The 18,690-nt window shown below is 36.5% G+C and overlaps 1 protein-coding gene and 1 long non-coding RNA gene across 2 annotated transcripts in view; one reads left to right on the forward strand and one right to left on the reverse strand.

Annotated features, from left to right (window-relative positions):
• Positions 1 to 18,690, reverse strand: part of LOC125266932 (cystatin-B-like) — a 54,624-nt gene that overhangs the window by 10,353 nt on the left and 25,581 nt on the right. The gene's annotated exons all lie outside the window — the stretch shown is intronic.
• On the forward strand, positions 4,803 to 9,569 carry LOC125266933. Its single transcript, XR_007184582.1, has 3 exons — positions 4,803 to 6,370; positions 8,727 to 8,828; positions 9,451 to 9,569. It is a non-coding gene; the product is annotated as an uncharacterized LOC125266933 (long non-coding RNA).

Here is an 18,690-nt window from a genome sequence, read left to right on the forward strand (position 1 = left end):
GATGATGGAGGGAGAAGTAGATATTGTCCTTTAGCACTCTTGAGCCCAGTTTGTTTGGGTGCAGGCCATCATGAGTGAACAGTTGTCTCTGACTCCAGAACAGATTGAAGTTGTCGATGAAATTCAGTCCCTTTAAGTTGCAGGTTTTTTGCAGCCATGTGTTAAGCCCAAGCAACCGTGTAAATCTATTTGTTCCTCTTGCTGGGAGTGGTCCACTGATGAACGACTGAACTTTTAGTCTTCTAAGCATTTCAAAAAGTTCATTGAAATCCCTTTTAAGGAGTTCTGACTGCTCCTTCCGAATATCATTCTTACCCACATGAATGATTAGTCGATTTGCAGTCTTATATTTCATCAGAATGCTCTTAAGTTCCCTGTTTACATCAGAAACTGTTGCTTGTGGAAGGCAGCATGTAGTTGTATCCCTGCTGCTAATGTTTCTGATAATAGAGTCACCCACTATCAGAGTCCTGGGCTCGGCTGCTCTCTGAGCTGAGTGCCGCTGTCTGTTCAAACTTGAGCGGCAGTTAGCATCGGTGTTAGCTGCTGGCTGATTTGATCTGTGTCCGATCATGTTTGGGGATTCCATACCCACATTTATCATGTCTGGAGATTCCTCACCCACATTCATTAACACTTCAAATCTGTTCTCCAGATGTATTGGCGGTGGTAGGGAGCTAGTGTTTGGGGTAGAGGATGCTACTGCATTAATATGTGATACTCGTGACAATCTGATGTCTCGAGTGCCTTTGGGTCTCGCTCCCTTTTTGTGCCATCGATTAATATGTTGACCAATTTCGGCACTCAGTATGGTCTGTTTAGGGGCATTAGATTCATGGGACTCACCGACTGTGAGGATGTCTGTAATATGTTATAATTAGCTATAACAGTAGCAAAGCAGGTCATAGCGCCACCTGCTGGCAACAGGAAATAACGTTTTACACTTAAATGATCTCCTCATAGAGATTTAACCAGATCAAAATCATATTTGGTCAGTCTAATTTTAAGGCCTTGGTGACGTTAAATTGCAAATATCTTGAGTTTTCGTTGAAGGGTGTGTCCGTGGTGGCCTGACGAAATCTGATGTTTCGCCATGAAAGAGGAAGCTGTTGTAACTCAGGCATACAGTGTCCAAACTGCCCCAAATTTCACATGTTTGATAAAAGTCCTGTCCTGAAGACATCTACATGACAATATTCAATTATAGTCAGAGTGCCACCTGTTGGCAGCAGGAAGTTTGGCGCGTCAAAATGACTTTGTCATATTTCTCCTGTATTTACTTGCTTACATGCATATCACCACTGTTCACTGTTTTCCTAAGGCCACCAGGTGGCGGTGGCCCCGGGTGCGAGGGCCCTTTTATCGCTGCTTGCAGCTTTAATCTTCTTTTGTTTTTCAGAATATCTTCTTTTGTGTTCCACAGAAGAAAGGAAGTCATACTGGTTTCTAACGGGTGAATAAATGGTGACAGAGTTTTCATTTTTGGATGAACTACACATTTAATATTATTTCTAGTGATTCCCAAACAGGTGTTTGTGGAAAGATTTTGATGCTGCTTTCTTAAAGGGTTAGTTCACCCAAAAATTAAAATTCTGTCATTAATTACTCACCCTCGTGTCGTTCCAAATCTGTTAGACCTTCGTTCATCTTCGGAACTCAAATGAAGATGTTTTTGATGAAATCCGAGAGGTATATGACTCCTCCATGACAATTTAATCATCACTTTCAAGGTCAAGAAAGGTACTAAAGTCATCAAGCCAATGCAAGTTATAAAGTACCGGGGAGATATGTTGACGAGCAATTGTATAAGTCAATAGCCGGGTGGCTGAGTTCTGAATGTATTGTAATTTCTTGATGGACTTGTTCGGGAGACCGACATAAAGTGCATTGCAATAATCAAGCCGCGACGTAATAAAAGCATGAATAAGTCTTTCTGCATCCGGCAGCGATAAAGAATGTCGAAGTCTGGCGATATTTCTTAGATGGAAGAATGCAGTTTCAAAGACAAAGAAAGTCAAGTTTCCCATCAAGGATAATATCGTGAAGCAGTGCAGCTTTCTTGTTCATGGACCGCACATTCAACTGAGCGAGTCTAATTTTAGAAGTTTCACTCTTATCGCGCTTATTTGCTGAAGACATTTGAGGATAAGTTAGGTTGGACATGCAAATGCCACGGGAATTTATGTGTCCTGATCCCCGAGAATAGGAGCAAAGGACATTTATACCAGTCGACGACACATATAAACCCCGATGAGAGCCACGATGTACATAACTTGGCCGTTGCAACAGTTGATGTGCTCGCAGAGCATTTTGAGTACACTCACTGGGGGGCAGGTGATGATCCAATGAAAGAAGTTCAGAGAATGAGTACATTATCATACTGCTGTTCCACGGTTTGACAGCATACAGCATACTGATGTCCAGTCCAATAGAGAATGCCTTGACGAATCCCAAATGGCAGATATAATTCAGCGATTCAGATAACAGCAACACCAGGCCAGCAGCAATTCCACGCATCCACACCGGCCTCAGATAAACGGGGACATCGAGGCACGCACAAAGATCACTGCAGACAGGCAGGAACGGGGACATCGGCCACGCCAAGGCAGTAGAGAAGTCGATGAAGATTAAAATGCAGCCAGCATCCAATCTCATAAAACTATATAATTAGTTAGTCAAATAAGACATAAAATAACAAATAGTAAAATCAACTTAAGATTACTAAAATTAACAAACTAACAAAATAACACGGTAGAGAAGCGGCAGCCAACTGCCCCAGCGTCCTCTCTCACTGGAAGCGAGACTTTCTTAATTTTACAATTTATTAGGCCACAGATACATTTGTAGTGGTTTATTTCAGGGATTATTGTTGTTGACACACTGCAGTATATAGTAACCTGTAATGACAACTAATCAAACTATTCAAATTAAATTAAAAACCTCACAAATGAAATAAAAAAGACATCAAAGAGTAAAAAAAAAAAAAAACTGTGTCAGCCTAAACTGTCATAGGTTGTTCGCTCTGTTGTGTCCTTATTTATTTGAATAGCTCAGAAGAGTTATCATAGAAAACTGAATATTACACAACACCACCAAAGTGAAACTTATTCATTCGGCGCATTTGATGTTATTACATGGAATTACAATGACGACTCATGTCATGCGATTTTGGCAGCATAAATAGCGGATCAGAATTAACATACATTTTATTTCATCACCAGCTTTGATCACACTGCAGCAATGTCAGATCATAGAGAATGGACCCCAGTGGCACCTGTAACTCCAGGGGTGAAGGACATCTGCTAGGAGGAGACAGAAAATCACTCATGTAGTCAATGCAGTCAAACACAGTCTAGTAAAATGATCTATTTTGGTGCTGTGAAATGTGTCTGGAAATTATTTGTCATCATTTTTAGGAGAGCTTGGCTTTACTTTTCACTCAAAGTCAATTATTTTATATGTGTTTTCTGCTATTTAAACTAATAAGCTCAGACTTTTTTTTAAATAAAAATAATTTAGATGAATATAAACCGTCTATTTATTCAGGAGAAGACACGCATAGAAGAGATGATTGGGAAACATGTTGATGTTTACACTCCAATAAGCTTTATCTTTCACAGTCTGGTTGGAGCAACAAAGTATGTGGTCAAGGTAAATATGTGAATTTGTGAATTTGAATCTGTGAATTTGTAACACCTACCCCTTAGATGTTTGTTCAACGTTAGACCACCAAGACCAATGTGTATTATACAAAAATGCTTCACATACAAACTCAGCATGATATAGCAACAATCAGTCAAACAGCCAAATACAATAATGCAATGCTTTTTGCACAACATTGCACCATTTCATGCTTTTCATCTTCAGAAAGATCTTTCTTCCTCCTCATATTGCACGAGAACTGTGACTTGCTTAATAATGTGGAACAACCTCTAAGTAGGGTTTCCATTTACCTAAGTAGACCTGGCAAATTATTTAGTCTGAGATTGATACCAGTTATCTAAAAAGACATGGATAAATAAACAAACATACATTTTCTTAGAAAAACTAAAATCTGAATGTTTATTGTACTGAAATCTTACTGATATGTCACTTGCATAATAATTTGGAACGCAGTGTAAACTTGTCATTAAACAACATTAAACAATAAACTTGTCCCTCAAGTTGATTGGAATGTTGCTCCATGTTGCTTGGCAAACGTGTATCCCAAAAAATTAATTGTGCTCTGTGTATTTCTGCAGACCTGCTTCTTCAGAATAAAACATCCTGAGACCTCCTCCATCCGCATTGTCCGCATTGTCCTCATTGTCCTCATTAAGAATAACAAACCACAACCAGAGTAAAACTGCTACATTTTCATTTTTTTTTTTTTTTTTTTTTTTTTTTTGTCATCTGAAAAATATACAAATGCTGTTTGAAAAGTGAACAATTGTGTAACTGTTTTGTTGATGGGGGTGCTGAAAGCCTTCATTCTGTGACTGTGTCATTTAAAGGAACACTCCACTTTTTTTGAAAATAGGCTCATTTTCCAACTCCCCTAGAGTTAAACAGTTGAGCTTTACCGTTTTCTAATCCATTCAGCCGATCTCCGGTTCTGGCAGTACCATTTTTAGCATAGCTTAGCATAGTTCATTGAATCTGATTAGACCGTTAGCATCTCGCTCAAAAATGACCAAAGAGTTTCGATATTTTTCCTGTTTAAAACTTGACTCTTCTGTAGTTACATTGTGTACTAAGACCGATGGAAAATGAAAAGTTGCTGATATGGCTAGGAACTATACTCTCATTCCGGCGTAATAATCAAGGAACTTTGCTGCAGTACCATGAGTGCAGCAGGCGCAATGATATTACGCCTATTGAGGCCTATTTTCAAAAAAAGTTCCTTTAAGTGCATATTCTGTGTTACTGTGGATACTGAACGCCATTAATTTTGTGTATCGATGGTTTATGAGCTGTTTACCGGGAAACTGAAATTGATTGTATTTTTTTTTTTTTTCTTGACAAGTTTAGACTTTTCTGGCACCTGAACAATTTAATGCAATTTACCTTTAATAATACTTTAAATTTAATTGGGGCAGCCACCATTGCAAGTTCGTGGCAGTGTAAACAGACTTTCTTTCCAATCTTCTTCTGTATCTCAGCTTTCACCCAAATAAAAAGCTACACATTCATATATATATTGACAAATCATTGACCAAAAGCCTTGATGAAATAGAAAGTTATTATCAAGCAGTCTGAATGTCAAATTGAACATGATTCACTATTTATGTTGTCTAAATTATATGACACGAGTCGTCATTGAAATACTGTGTTATATCAATTAAGTTCTATATCACATTCAAGAATTGCATGGAACTATTATATTCAGTTTCCGAGGAATTGGAGGTAATAAATATCAATCTCCTATTGAGTCTATTGAGGAGCACACTTTGCTCCTCCTTGAAATTTTATTACAAGTGATAAACAGCAGCATAATCATGCACTATGATGGATTGTAAACACTGCTTGATAGAGGGAGAGGAAAATGAGCTTAAATAATGATAAATGTGCACACTTAGATTGATCTTAAAAACACAATGCAAAAATCTATGTAGAATGTGTATCTGTTTATTTGTTTTTTTTTAACTATAATAAATATATTTATTTGCACCCTTTTTTCCATGTGCAGCTAAAGCATCAGAGGAGAGCATTATGAATGGCCACCTGACATGTGAATAAAGACCATTATGTCAAATATCCCATACACAATGTAAAACCATGTAAAAGAAGGCTTCAAAGATAACAATTAACTCATTTTGTAAGAATTGCAACATAATTCCAGCAACATTTGCATATTAAATTGCAATTCCACTGATTGCCTCTTTATTGTAGATTTATGTCTATATGTTTCAGGATCACATGTATGTTGATGATGCTAATCTGAAAATCTAGTGGCTTTACCTTCAAAGTGTTAAAGCTGCTGGAATGACTGCAAAAGACCATTTCATTTCACATTTTACAGAATGCATGAAAACAACTTTTGTGGCAAATAGCTTTTCTTTAGTTGGGTCATTCACTTTTTATCATCAAATTGTGAAGATAAAAATTCCAAGGAGTGGCAGAATGTGCTGACTGCACCTCAAATTAAAAAACTATGTATATATTTAATATATAACCTAATTCAGCCCCTTAATTTAGGTGTGTGTGAATGACGGCACAGGTTATGTGATTTTGGAAACATAAATACTGAATCAGAATTCAGAATCAGGAAGTCAGATTGCCTGAAATTACATTTTCATTTGATCACCAGCACACTGTAGCAATGTCAGTACCTGGTGGCTGGAGCCCAGTGGAGCCTGTCACTCCAGAGGTGGAGAAAATCTGCCTTGAGGTAGGAGACAGAAAATCACTCATGTTGTAAATGCGTTTTTTCTTATAATGTAGTAAAGATCATTTATTTTGGTGCTGTGAAATATGTTGCGTAAATTATTTGTTGTCATTATTAAGAAAACGAGTTTACTTTTCACTTAAAGTCAATTATTTATATGTGTTTTCTGCTATCTAAACTAATAAACTCAGTCTTTTTTCAAATGTAGCGAGAATTAACTCAAAGGGGAAATATTAATAATTAGTCATAACTCATTATGATTATTAATTATGATTAATTACGAATATTAGTAGCTACATTAAAATTAATATTATAATCAGTTAACCTGTTCGTCCAGTGAACGCTCAGTGTTAATTCTAAGAAATGTTAATTTCCAAGTTATGGAAAAATAATATTTCTTATTGTATTGTACAGAGCACGTAGTCCGGATCTATCACTTAAGAGGCAATTCATTAGCAGAACCAAAACATGTCTTGTGCACAATCTTTATTAACTAACTCACAAACACATAACTAAACTAACAAACACGTAACATAACATACACAAAGGGTCACAGACACATACGCAAGTCAGAATGAGTAATGATAGAGTTGAACCGGAAGAGATGCTGTTACTAGAGTGTTGTGAATTCTCTCCTTTTAAGTTTAAAGTTCGTTATGTGTGTGACGTTTTAAGTTTTGACTTACATAAATAACGTAGTGCAGTGTTTCCTGCGTGTATGAGCTCAGCGTATCTGCCTATTCACTATCACTCCAGCGGAGCAGTCAGATCGCACGCTCTCATTAAAGTGCAGCATTCATGCGCAAGAGAAAGTTATTGACAAGTAAGTTTTAATTCAGTGTATATTGTAATTAATGCAGATTGTTACACTGTATTGCAGCAGTATTAGATTTAGTTCATTATGTTCTTTATGCTTCGCGATCTTTCTGAATGTAATTTGATCCTGTTTAACATTTCTCAGTTGGATCATATCATCCTGTGGTCGCTATTATTACTGCCTGTATTACTCATTACCCTATATAATTCATATTTTGGGGGTTTTGTAATCTTTATTACACTACAGCTTAATATTGCTGACTCATGCTGATATATTACTGTCATATTTATATATCAGTTCATTATGTAAAGTTGTTTATCATTCAGTTTGTAATCTGTTAAATTGTTGATTATATTTAGAAAATGAATATTTATTTCTGTTATTTTATATATTTCAGAAAACTACCTCAAGTACACTTCTATGTGTATATGGTCACTCTTGTGCAATAAACAGTTCAAATCTATCTGATGACTCCGACTCCCTGACCAGAGTTCTGCAGCGGTCAATAACATATACACCAGCTTTCATTGGGGCAATCCCCAACATAGAGCTACATGAAATGTCAAAGGCAATCTGGAAAGGAATCATCAGTTTCTTCAGCAATAGCAGAGGTAAGTCTTACAAATTAATACTAACTCGCTGTTTAGTGTTAAAATGTACGATACTTGCAAGATGCCCTTAGGCTGAGGAGCATCGGCTCTGCCATCTGAGGAGAGATCTTGGATGATTCAGTCCGAAGTTATTGCCAGTCTTTTCCATGTTGGATGAGGAGCACATGGCTCGTTTGTAGGCCGAGGCCTACAGGCCTTGCAGGCCTGGCCTAGGCCGGCCGTAAGGAGATCGATTCGGTCGTTCAGAAGCAAGGAGAAAAAGAGAGAGGGAGTGGCCCTGTTCAATCGTTTTTAACCTCTGGTCAAAGCCAACCTCTCAGGAATGATGGGGGCCAATGAGGTCGTTGTATTTCCGGGTGACACACACCTCCTCTTGGTGGGGCTTTTATGACCGAGCAAGATTAAACTGGTTGAACTTTGAAGAAGGACTATTAAAGATCCTTATAACACTTATGTGTTGTGCAGGTATGGACATACCGCATACACAAACATTTAAATCTGCTCGATACGAACGCAGAGACACCAAACATGGCATAATTGAAGTTACCGTGCAGGTCATAACATTTAAAAATCATCAAACATGTAAATACAATGAGTACAATACAACAACAGTAATAATGGATACCATTTCCTGAGAAGGATTCATTTATAGCACAGTCTGTCTATACATTAATGCCATAGAGTCTGTGTTCTGTGTGGAAAATGCAGGGAAGATGCAGATTTTCTGTGTCTCTTCTCTGCTCTCCATGCGGCAACCACATTCCTCGGCGCAATAAACTTGTAACTGAAAACTTCCCGGGGGATGGGGACAGACTCCAGAGTGAGCTTAAAATTATTGGTTAACTAACCAATAATTGTGTCTGATTTGCCTCAGTCATTACAAAAATAATAATAATAAAGATGAATATAAAATGTTTGTCTATATATTCAGGTGAAGTCACACATTGAGTAGATGATTAAAAACAATTCTGGTGTTTGCACTCCTATAAGCTTTGCTCATCAGGTTGTGGAGGGAATAAACTATGTGGTCAAGGTAAGTGAGTGTTTTTATTAAGGATTTTGAGTTTGTGAATTCATCACTGAAACTCCTCCAAGGCAAAACTTGAATTCTTTCAGTATCAGCTAATCAGCTGTTGCAGTGTGTCTAACCAGGTACAAAGTGAAACTGCATCAAGACACTGGATCAAGTGTATTACATTAGTATATAGACCTTATGTTTCATCTCTGCACTCCTTGTGTTCTGTCTTGTATTTCCACAGCATGAAGTTAAGATCTTACGGATTTATGAATGAACCGATCGTTTTTAAATCTTCCTGGTCTACTGACATTTGCAATGACATTTAAACATTACAATGTTTAATGTTTCACTTCACCAGTTAATTACTCTGTGACAGCGATGCCATAGAAAAGGATGCATAAGGTCTTTCTCAACGCATTGCTGGACACACACAAATCTACTCAGAAAACCTCATGTTGCCTGTCATTTAAAATTTTACATCACTGGCAGTGTGAACGGGGTTCACTGGAAAAGATCAGTTTTATCACTTGTTGCTTTATTGTGTCACGTCTGGTTAGGACAAGGTGTTAAAAGTGAAAAAAAAACTTGAAAAATTTTGCATATATTAAACCCATATGGATTTCTCTCTCTCTCTCAGGTGCAGGTCGGCGTAGATTTGTGCGTTCATGCAATGATATTTGCAGCTCTCCCCTGCCATGGAGGGAAACGGACTGTGACTGGAATTCAGGATTTTTCAAATTAAATAAACCCATGAATATTTACACATCTACATCATATTTGCATTTGTCCAATTTTTTTTTTTTTTTTTTGCATTCAAGGCATACACTGCTGTGCAAAAGTACTAGGCCTGTAAGTATTTTCACCCAAAAATGGTTTTAAGCCAGTTATTCATATCTTTTGCTGTATAGTGTCTCTAGGAAATATCAGTTTTCCAAACATTTCTTTTGCCATTATTTGTAATAATCCAGTGAGATTTTTGTATGCACAAGGAGTCTGAAAACAGCCGATGCTCCACACGGAGATCTGATCTCACCATCATCGAATCTGTGTGATTACGTGAACAGATGAAACGGAGACATACTAAATCCTGAAAAACAGCTGCAATGTCTCCAAGACGCTTGAAGAAACCTTTCTGCAAAGCTACAGTAAAGAGTTTTACGCACTTGTGTTTAACGAGTTCTTTTGCCCATATAATCTTTAGGGTATTAGGTTAGCTAATTTGGCTTGCTATCCACTGAGGAGGGGCTCGATGAAGCATCTTCAACTCGAGCTCTGATATATCCCCCCCCCCGCCTTTTTTTTGTAACATTTCTCTTCTCTCTTTCTCACTCACGCACCACACACACAATCAGCTGCCATACTGTATAGATCAGTATTTATGTATTGATATGCACAGTGCATCTTAGTGAATCGCTGTAGTAAAAGTGCACTGTGCTGAGAGAGGTAAACATGAATGCTCCTCAAGATTATAATCTGCTTTCATAACACAAAGGCTGCCTTTGTTGTATTTGACAAGATTGTGATCATACTTTTTTACAGCAGGGGAAATTATTCTCCTTATAGTGGACTTCAATGGCCTCCAGATGGCTGAAGTTCAAAATTACAGTTTCAGTGCAGCTTCAAAGTGTTACAGCTGGTGTATGCTGGAGAGATGAAGCGTACACGGAGATCCACAATAATAGGTTTAATAACAACGAAGGAGATAAATTACATACACATAAGCTTAACAAACAGAGAACGGACAGGGAGTGAAGGGAGTGGGTCCATTACAAAGGAAGTGATGATGATTAAGTCCAGGTGTAGATGATGAGTGATGATGAGGAGATGACAAGGGAAGTGAGTGCAGGTGTGGAGACAAGAGGATCATGGGAAATGGAGTCCGGGGAACATGGGATCTGTGACACAAAGAGCTTTAAACGATAACCAGACGAGGAATAAGAGTCTTATCTAGTGAAACACACACACACAAATGCGTACACATGCACACATATACACATACAGGAGTTATTGTACTAGACTTGTACTTATTGTTGGCTGTTAGTAAATGTGTTTGTAATGTAAATATTGTCACATTCTAAACTTGCATAATAAGGAAAAAAGAAGAAAGTGCTTTATTTCCTCACACTAATTTTAAAACAGCATAGTTGAGTACATTTAGATGTTTTTAAGATGATCTTAAGAAGAATATTTAGTATATTAAGTACAAAATTAGTGTGCAAAAATAGAGCACTTTAAGTACATTATGGAAGTGTACTTTTTTCACCTGGGTAAAGAGACTGAAAGGTAAAGAAAGAGTGCTGGAGATGAGGAGAGAGCAGGTACTGACAAATAATACTGCCCACTGACAAACTGTTTTAATCAGATGTCTTGCAATGCACATATGTAGATCAGAGAAATCAAAATTTCCACAAACACACACACACACACACACAAATTTGAAAATAAGCTTGTGTAAATAGTGCCAAAGCAAGAAAAAATGTATATCATCATGGCACATCACTCTTAATAATAACAATAATACATTTTATTTATAATGCACTTTTCTAAAGCCCAAAGCGCTACAAAAAAAAAAAAAAAAAACATAAACAATGCAATGCAAAAAAGAAACTATAAATCATAAAATAATCATTACAGTATAGCACAATACTGTTTTTAACAGCTTCTTGAAACTGACTTATGTAGGAGCATCTCTAACAGTCAGGGAAAGTGCATTCCATAACCTGGGTGTAGAGACAGAGAAAGCTCTCTCCCCCATAGATTTTAATAGGGAGGCTGTTTAAGAGTAAGAGAATCATCAGACCGAAGGGAACGAGAAGGCGTGTACAGGATGACTAAGTCACAAATGTAATAAAAGGGCTATTCCATGCATAGCTTTGTATGTTTGTGAGAGTTTTAAAAACAATATGCAACTGAACAGGAAGCCAGTGCAAACTATAAAGCACACGTGTGACAACACCATCACATGAGAATGCGTATTAATAGTACGCGTGTGTAATCTCGTAGAATATATAAGCCAAAATGAGTTTTGGCATGCATATGATACGCAGTTTTTCGCGTGCATATGATACGCACTTTATGGCGCGTATGTGACACGCTCTTGGTTCGGATGGGGGTGGGGGGTTGTGTGGGTTCGTGCGTATAATACTCCATAAAGTGTGTATCATATCCTCATGAGACCCAGAATTTTTTTTTTTTAATTTAGTATTTTTTTCACGTCATTATATTGTTAAGAGCATAAGAAACAAATTTAAAAATAACATTTTTGAAAAATTATATTTTATTCATATGTTATGATATGTCCTCTGTAGTGAACACCAGGACTAAGTTGTTTAAAAAAAATAAAAAATAACATGGCATAAATTACATGTATAGCCAAAAAAAAAAAAAAAAAAAAAAAAAAAAAACAATGGATTTTTTTTAATCACCAATTAATTTTAGGCTTCAGGATTGTTTTTAACCAAACTTTGTATAAAGATGATTCTCACCTATGTTATGAAAGATATAATGGAACTAACTGATATACCATTTTATTTTATGGGTAAAATAGTTATGGATAAAATATTTTAATATTAATGTTTTCTTGGAGCAACATGTAATGAAAAAAGAATTGTAATAATGGGAGTAATAATTGACAACATTTTCATAATAATATCTAATAAATTAATAGGAATATTGATATATATATATATATATATATATATATATATTTTTTTTTTCCCCTATTCACTTGTTGTATCTCCTAAAATGCCCGATAAACATGATTTAAGAAGCCCTGGTGCCCTCTACATAGTTCATGTATGAAATTAATGTCCTGTTTTGTAACAGAAAGTCATATTCTGATTTGAAACCCCATTACATTTTCCTGAGATGTTGATTCATCAAAAACAATTTGAAAATTAATCCGATTTAAATGATAATTACAAAATATTATCATATTTCCATAAGAGTGCTAATTTTCATTTTCAGTCATATTTAAAGACCAAGAAGTTGTTGTTCTCATGGTGAAACCTCTAAAAATGTTGTATCTCTGCAAAGCCCTGAATGTGCTCTTTACAGGACTGTGACATGTATGATGTCAGAGAAAATCACTAAAATATAATATCCACTACAGAGGACAGAAGTCTATTCCCGGGTCCCAGGAGGATATGCACGCAAAAAACTGTATATCATATAAATTCCACGACATTGCATTGATCCCTGTGATGTGCTGACGTGATGAAGTATATGTAAGAACACAAGCTGCTGAATTCTGAATATACTGCAGTTGTTTGATTGATTTAACAGGTATACCAACAAATAGTGCATTACAGTAGTCAATTCTGGAAATAACAAATGCATGAATAAGCCTTTCAGAGTCAGGTGGAGTGAGGATAGGCCTAATTCTTGCAATGTTTCTGAGATGATGGAATGCAGGTTTTGTAATACCCTTAATGTGTGAGTCTAGTGTCAAATGAGTGTCAAAAATCACACCAAGGTTACGAGGTTGAGCAGATGGAAATATGACACTATCATCCATAATGAAGTTACCTTTGTGAACAGCCGGTGGTGTGCCAATGAGCAGAACCTCTGTCTTAGAACCGGTCCAAATTGAGATTTGTTGTTTCCCAAGTCAACAAACTGGGAACGATTAGTGAGGAAGGATTTAAATCAGTTAAGCACAGTACCATTGGTACAAAAGCTATCTTTCCAGCTTATTTATCAGGATAGAATGGCACACGGTATCGAATGCTGCACTAAGATCTAACAAGACCAAAGACGGTAGAGGCTCCAGAGTCAGCTGAGACAAGCAGGTCATTCATAACTCAAACCAGGGCTGTCTCTGTACTGTGTGCCTTTCTAAACCCAGACTGAAAAGGTTCGAAAAGCCACAACAACACATTTCAAAACCTTAGCAAGAAAGCATAGATTTGAAATAGGTCTGTAATTTGATAGCTCAGACTTATCACATCCAGGCAACTTCAAGGGCTTTTGGAACAATACCAGTAGTAAGGGAGGTGTTCAAAATGAGGGAACTAATTGAAGAGAGACACCCCTTAAAGAGATAGTTCACCCAAAAATGAAAATGTTTATCTGCTTACCCTCAGGGTATCAAAGATGTAGGTGACTTTGTTTCTTCAGTAGAACACAAATGATGATTTTTAACTCCAACCGTTGCGGTCTGTCAGCCGTATAATGTGTGTCAATGGGAACTTCATCTATAAGAGTAAAAAAAAACATGCACAGACAAATCCAAATTAAACCCTGAATGCACTCTGATGCCGGAAGTGATCTCTCGCACTCAATGACAGATACACACGAGAGATCACTTCCAGCGTCAGAGTGCATTCAGACCTCACACACCAGATGCTCAAGGCAGTTGGACATAGTGGTGTATTAGAGGTAAAAAATTATATAAATACTGTTCGTTTTTTTGAACAAACTGATCGTTTCATGTCTTAGGACAACAATGTGTCGTCACGAGCCGCAGGGTTTAATTTGGATTTGTCTGTGCATGTTTTTTGACTCTTATAGATGGAATTCGCATTGACATGCATTATACGGCTGACAGACCGCAACGGTTGGAGTTAAAATTCATAATTTGCGTTCTACTGAAGAAACAAAATCACCTACATCTTGGATGCGCTGGGGGTAAGCAGATAAACATAAATTTTAATTTTTGGGTGAACTATCCCTTTAAGAACAGATGTTGGGATTGGGTCGAGAGTATGTAGTTGTATTCATTACCATCGCTAATTTCAGAATACAATCAATAGTGACTATGTTAAAACTGGAAAATGCACTTTCAGGAAAACTGGGTGGATAGGTCTCAGGAACTGCAGAGCAAGGGACGGCACTGATAGACTTATAGATGTTTTCCATGAAGAAACTAAGAAACTTGTTACACTCCTGCACAGAGGAACAGATTGGTGACTTAATTGGTGCAAGAATACTGTTGGTCATCTTAAAAATCTGGTTAGGGTTTGCAACACCATCACTAATGATAGACGAGTAGTACTTTGTTCTTGCTGCTTTGAGTGCTTCATCGTATTATCGTATTGTTCTTCATACATGAGCTTATGAACAGTTAAACCTGATTTCTTATATTGGCATTCAACCTGCCTACTTTTCATCTTAAGAGCCCTGAGCTCAGTGGTGTACCAAGGAGATAATTTACTAAATGAAACAATACATTCTCTAATAGTACGTCCAAAGCAGATGGCAAAATACAATTATAGTGATCAACAGTTGAAATCAGACATGAGAGACTGTCAAAATTAATATTCTTGACATTTCTGAAACTAATGACCCTTTTTTGAGCACATCTTAAAAATGGAACATTTTAATTAAAAGTGAGAAGCTTATGATCACTAATGCACAAGTCACTACTATCTAGCTGGTCAATATCCACCCCAACAGATCACACCAGATCAAGTGTGTGACCTTTATTATGAGTGGGAAATTTCACATGCTGGGTCATGTTAAAACAATCTAATGCTATTAGAGATTATACTATTAGAGTTATCCACATGGATATTAATGTCTCCAGTCACAATCATTGCTGGACAAACATAGCTAACAGATGTAAGTAGTTCTGTGAGTTCAGTAAAAAAAACGGAGGATTAGGTTCTCATTATCACTGATGTATGACTAATAGTGAAGCAGAGGCTACTGGAACGTGATCTTTGTCTTGTCTGCATGTAACCGCACCTCTTATTCTCACAGGTTTGGTATTGTTGAGTGCATTCCATCTTCACATCATCTGTTGAGTAGGCTACTTAAGAAATCACCAAAGAAACGAGATAAGATATCACCAAGAAAAAAAAAAAGAAAGAAAAAAGGAAAAGAAACGAAAAGAAAGAAACACCAACATGTAATGTGTTCAGTTTCTAAAGAAAATTTAGAGTTCAAAAGAGTGATTCATTTTTCATTGCAGCATGTGACACTAATACCATTCATGTATTTTAACCTTTCAATAATCATAAGGGTATCAATATGCATGTTTAAAAAAAAAACTGGAGCACAGCAAAAAAAAAAAAAAAAAAAAAAAAAAAACGTAAATTTAATGTTACAAAATCAAAGTCATTTAATTATTTCCTTATTTATGTTGATTTCTTGTTAATATATTTCTTCTTCTTTGTTTTTGTTTTTTCACTTTGGTATTCTTTTTTATTACATTTTAAAAACTTACTAAACTCTAGAGAAGATAAAATGCTGTGTTTTCAAATGTTTAAACATTTTCATTTGACTTTCAACACAATACACAAAATCAAGCATTAATTTGGTTAATTTAGTACATTTTGAAAGCATTTCATCTAGACAATCTTCCTTGAAAGTAACTTTCAATCCTTGAAGAGCAGCTGAATGAAAGTCAGATGTATTAAAATGATTGAGAATAGAAGCAAATGAAATGTATTTTTTCTCTCAGATCCTGACAAACAGATGCTTCATTCATAGAATTTAATCTATAAAAAACAACTTCACCAGACAGATATTTTATCTACGAATAAGCACATTTGTTCAAAGTTTTGTAATGATGTAGGCCTAGTTTTTTTTTTTAACCATGATGGACTGATTTTGACCTAATCTCCGTTTTTCATTAAATATAAAATTACAGTTACTCCTAAAGATTATGATATCTGCATTCTTAAACATATATATATATGTATATATGTGTGTGTGTGTGTGTGTGTGTGTGTGTGTGTGTGTGTGTGTGTGTGTGTGTGAAAACATAGCGCAATGTACTGTATTTGACGGAATTTTGCATATTAATTTTTTTCAGGTGTTTTATCTGTATTTTGAATTTTGCACTTCACTGTCTTGTGTCTTAGGGTTAACGGAAATGTCTGTAAAATTAGAAGGATAATGTCCTGGTAATTATCAAGAAAAATAGCTGTCCTCAGCTCTGTAACGATGTATGCAGATAAGCTGAAGAAGACAGATCAATCAGGTTCCAAAAACTCAAAAGGTTTAAGTGTAACAAACAGGCAGTGCAAACACATGTCAATACAACAGAGACTGGACCAAGAGTGCAGACAAGGGTGATGCTTAAAACTGAAATGAGATCATTAATGACACACAGCTGAAACAAATCAACTAATTAGGATGGTAACCATGGAAACAAAGGAGTGGCGGGAAACTGAACAAAGGAACATACAGTTGAGCTCAAAAGTTTGTATACTCCTTGCAGAATAAAAATGTTAATCATTTTAACAAAATATGAAGGATCATGAAAATTGCACGTTATTTTTTATTTAGTACTGTCCTGAATAAATGATTTCATATAAAAGATGTTTACATAAAGTCCACAACACAAAAAATAGCTGAATTTATAAAAATGACCCGTTCAAAAATTGACATACCCTTGATTATTAATACTGTGTGTGGTTACCTGGATGATCCACGGCTGTTTTGTTTTTTTTGTTTGTTTTGTGATGGTTGTTCATGAGTCCCTTGTTTGTTCTGAGCAGTTAAACTGAGCTCTGTTCTTCAGAAAAATCCTCCAGGTCCTGCAGATTCTTTGATTTACCAGCATCTTTTGCATATTTGAACCCTTTCCAGCAGTTACTGAATGATTCTGAGATCCATCTTTTCACACTGAGGACAATTGAGGGACCCAACTATTAAAAAAGCTGCAAACATTCACTGGTGCTCCCAGACAGCAACATAGTGTGGCCCAAATCCGGCCCACATCTGGTACATGTGGATTACACTTGGACCAGATGTGGACATAATATGTTTTTATTTCACGCCGGTGTAGGGAACACAACCCAGGAAGTAAAATTAGCTCAAATTAAATAATTTATAGGGAATTTATATAGAGTTGTTTAGTTTACAACCGAGCAACTGAGTCATCCAGCGTTCATTTGCCCGAGCTGTAATAAGCTCTTGTAGCGGATATAAATATCCAACAATTGTGAAAACATTTGGATGGCTTGAATGAGTTGCTTGTCTGTTCTTCTTGTTACTCCATGGTTACTCGTTGTTCTGCTTACTCTGGTCACTGCTGACCGGTTCTTTCTTCTAGTCTGCTCGTTTGTTCTAGTTCACTATCTTGCGATATGACTATTTAAACTTAGGTGTTTGTCACACCTCTGAGAGGAGTTTTGGCCAATCAGATATCGTCCTGTTTCAAAAGGGCTTTTCTCTGCCCCCAGTCATAAATAGGTGTTACTTCCCATCTCTGCTTTTGCAGAGAGTACCATTTTAACATAATTTCTATTAAATGGAATATGATACATTTTAAACAGATTTCATTCAAGCCAGGATTTAGAGAAGAGAAAAAGAAATTAAATTAATTCCAAATAAGGCATACTTTCAATCAGTCATTCAAGAGTTATCACATTTAAAGCAAAACTGGTTACAGGTAGTATTTGTGGACATGATGTAAAATGTATGCAGTTAAAAGATGTTTGATAAGTTAATCTAAAATTGTTTGGAACAATTTTGATGCAGTTTTAGTTGTAGAACAGTCTTCATTTTTCTGTAAAGTTTTAGGTCCCTTCGAGAAACCAAAAGGGCCTGCATTGTTTCTCTGTCTCTTTTGATCTGGTGATCAAAGACTCTTTATCTTCTCGATGACCATTTGGTGTCACAAATGGCTGTCGCTTCTCCTCCTCTGTCAGGAAACATGGATGTAGTAAAAAGTAATCAGCACTGGTTTTCTCTGTAGACGCTGGAGCTGGAACCTCGATTCTGAATTAGAATTATGTTTTGAAAGAATCATCTGAATGATTCAATTGTCTGGTTCGTCCACGGTTCCTATACCGGTAAACTTGGCTTTCCAGTGTCACGACAGCAACTTTTTCTATGCAGAGTGAGTCGCGCTTATAATAGCCTATCTGTTTTTACAGTGATTATTTATTCTACAGTAACAATGTATTCTACGGTAACATAGTCA

The sequence above is a fragment of the Megalobrama amblycephala genome, linkage group LG4 (assembly GCF_018812025.1).
Source record: "Megalobrama amblycephala isolate DHTTF-2021 linkage group LG4, ASM1881202v1, whole genome shotgun sequence".
NCBI classification, from domain to species: Eukaryota; Metazoa; Chordata; class Actinopteri; order Cypriniformes; family Xenocyprididae; genus Megalobrama; species Megalobrama amblycephala.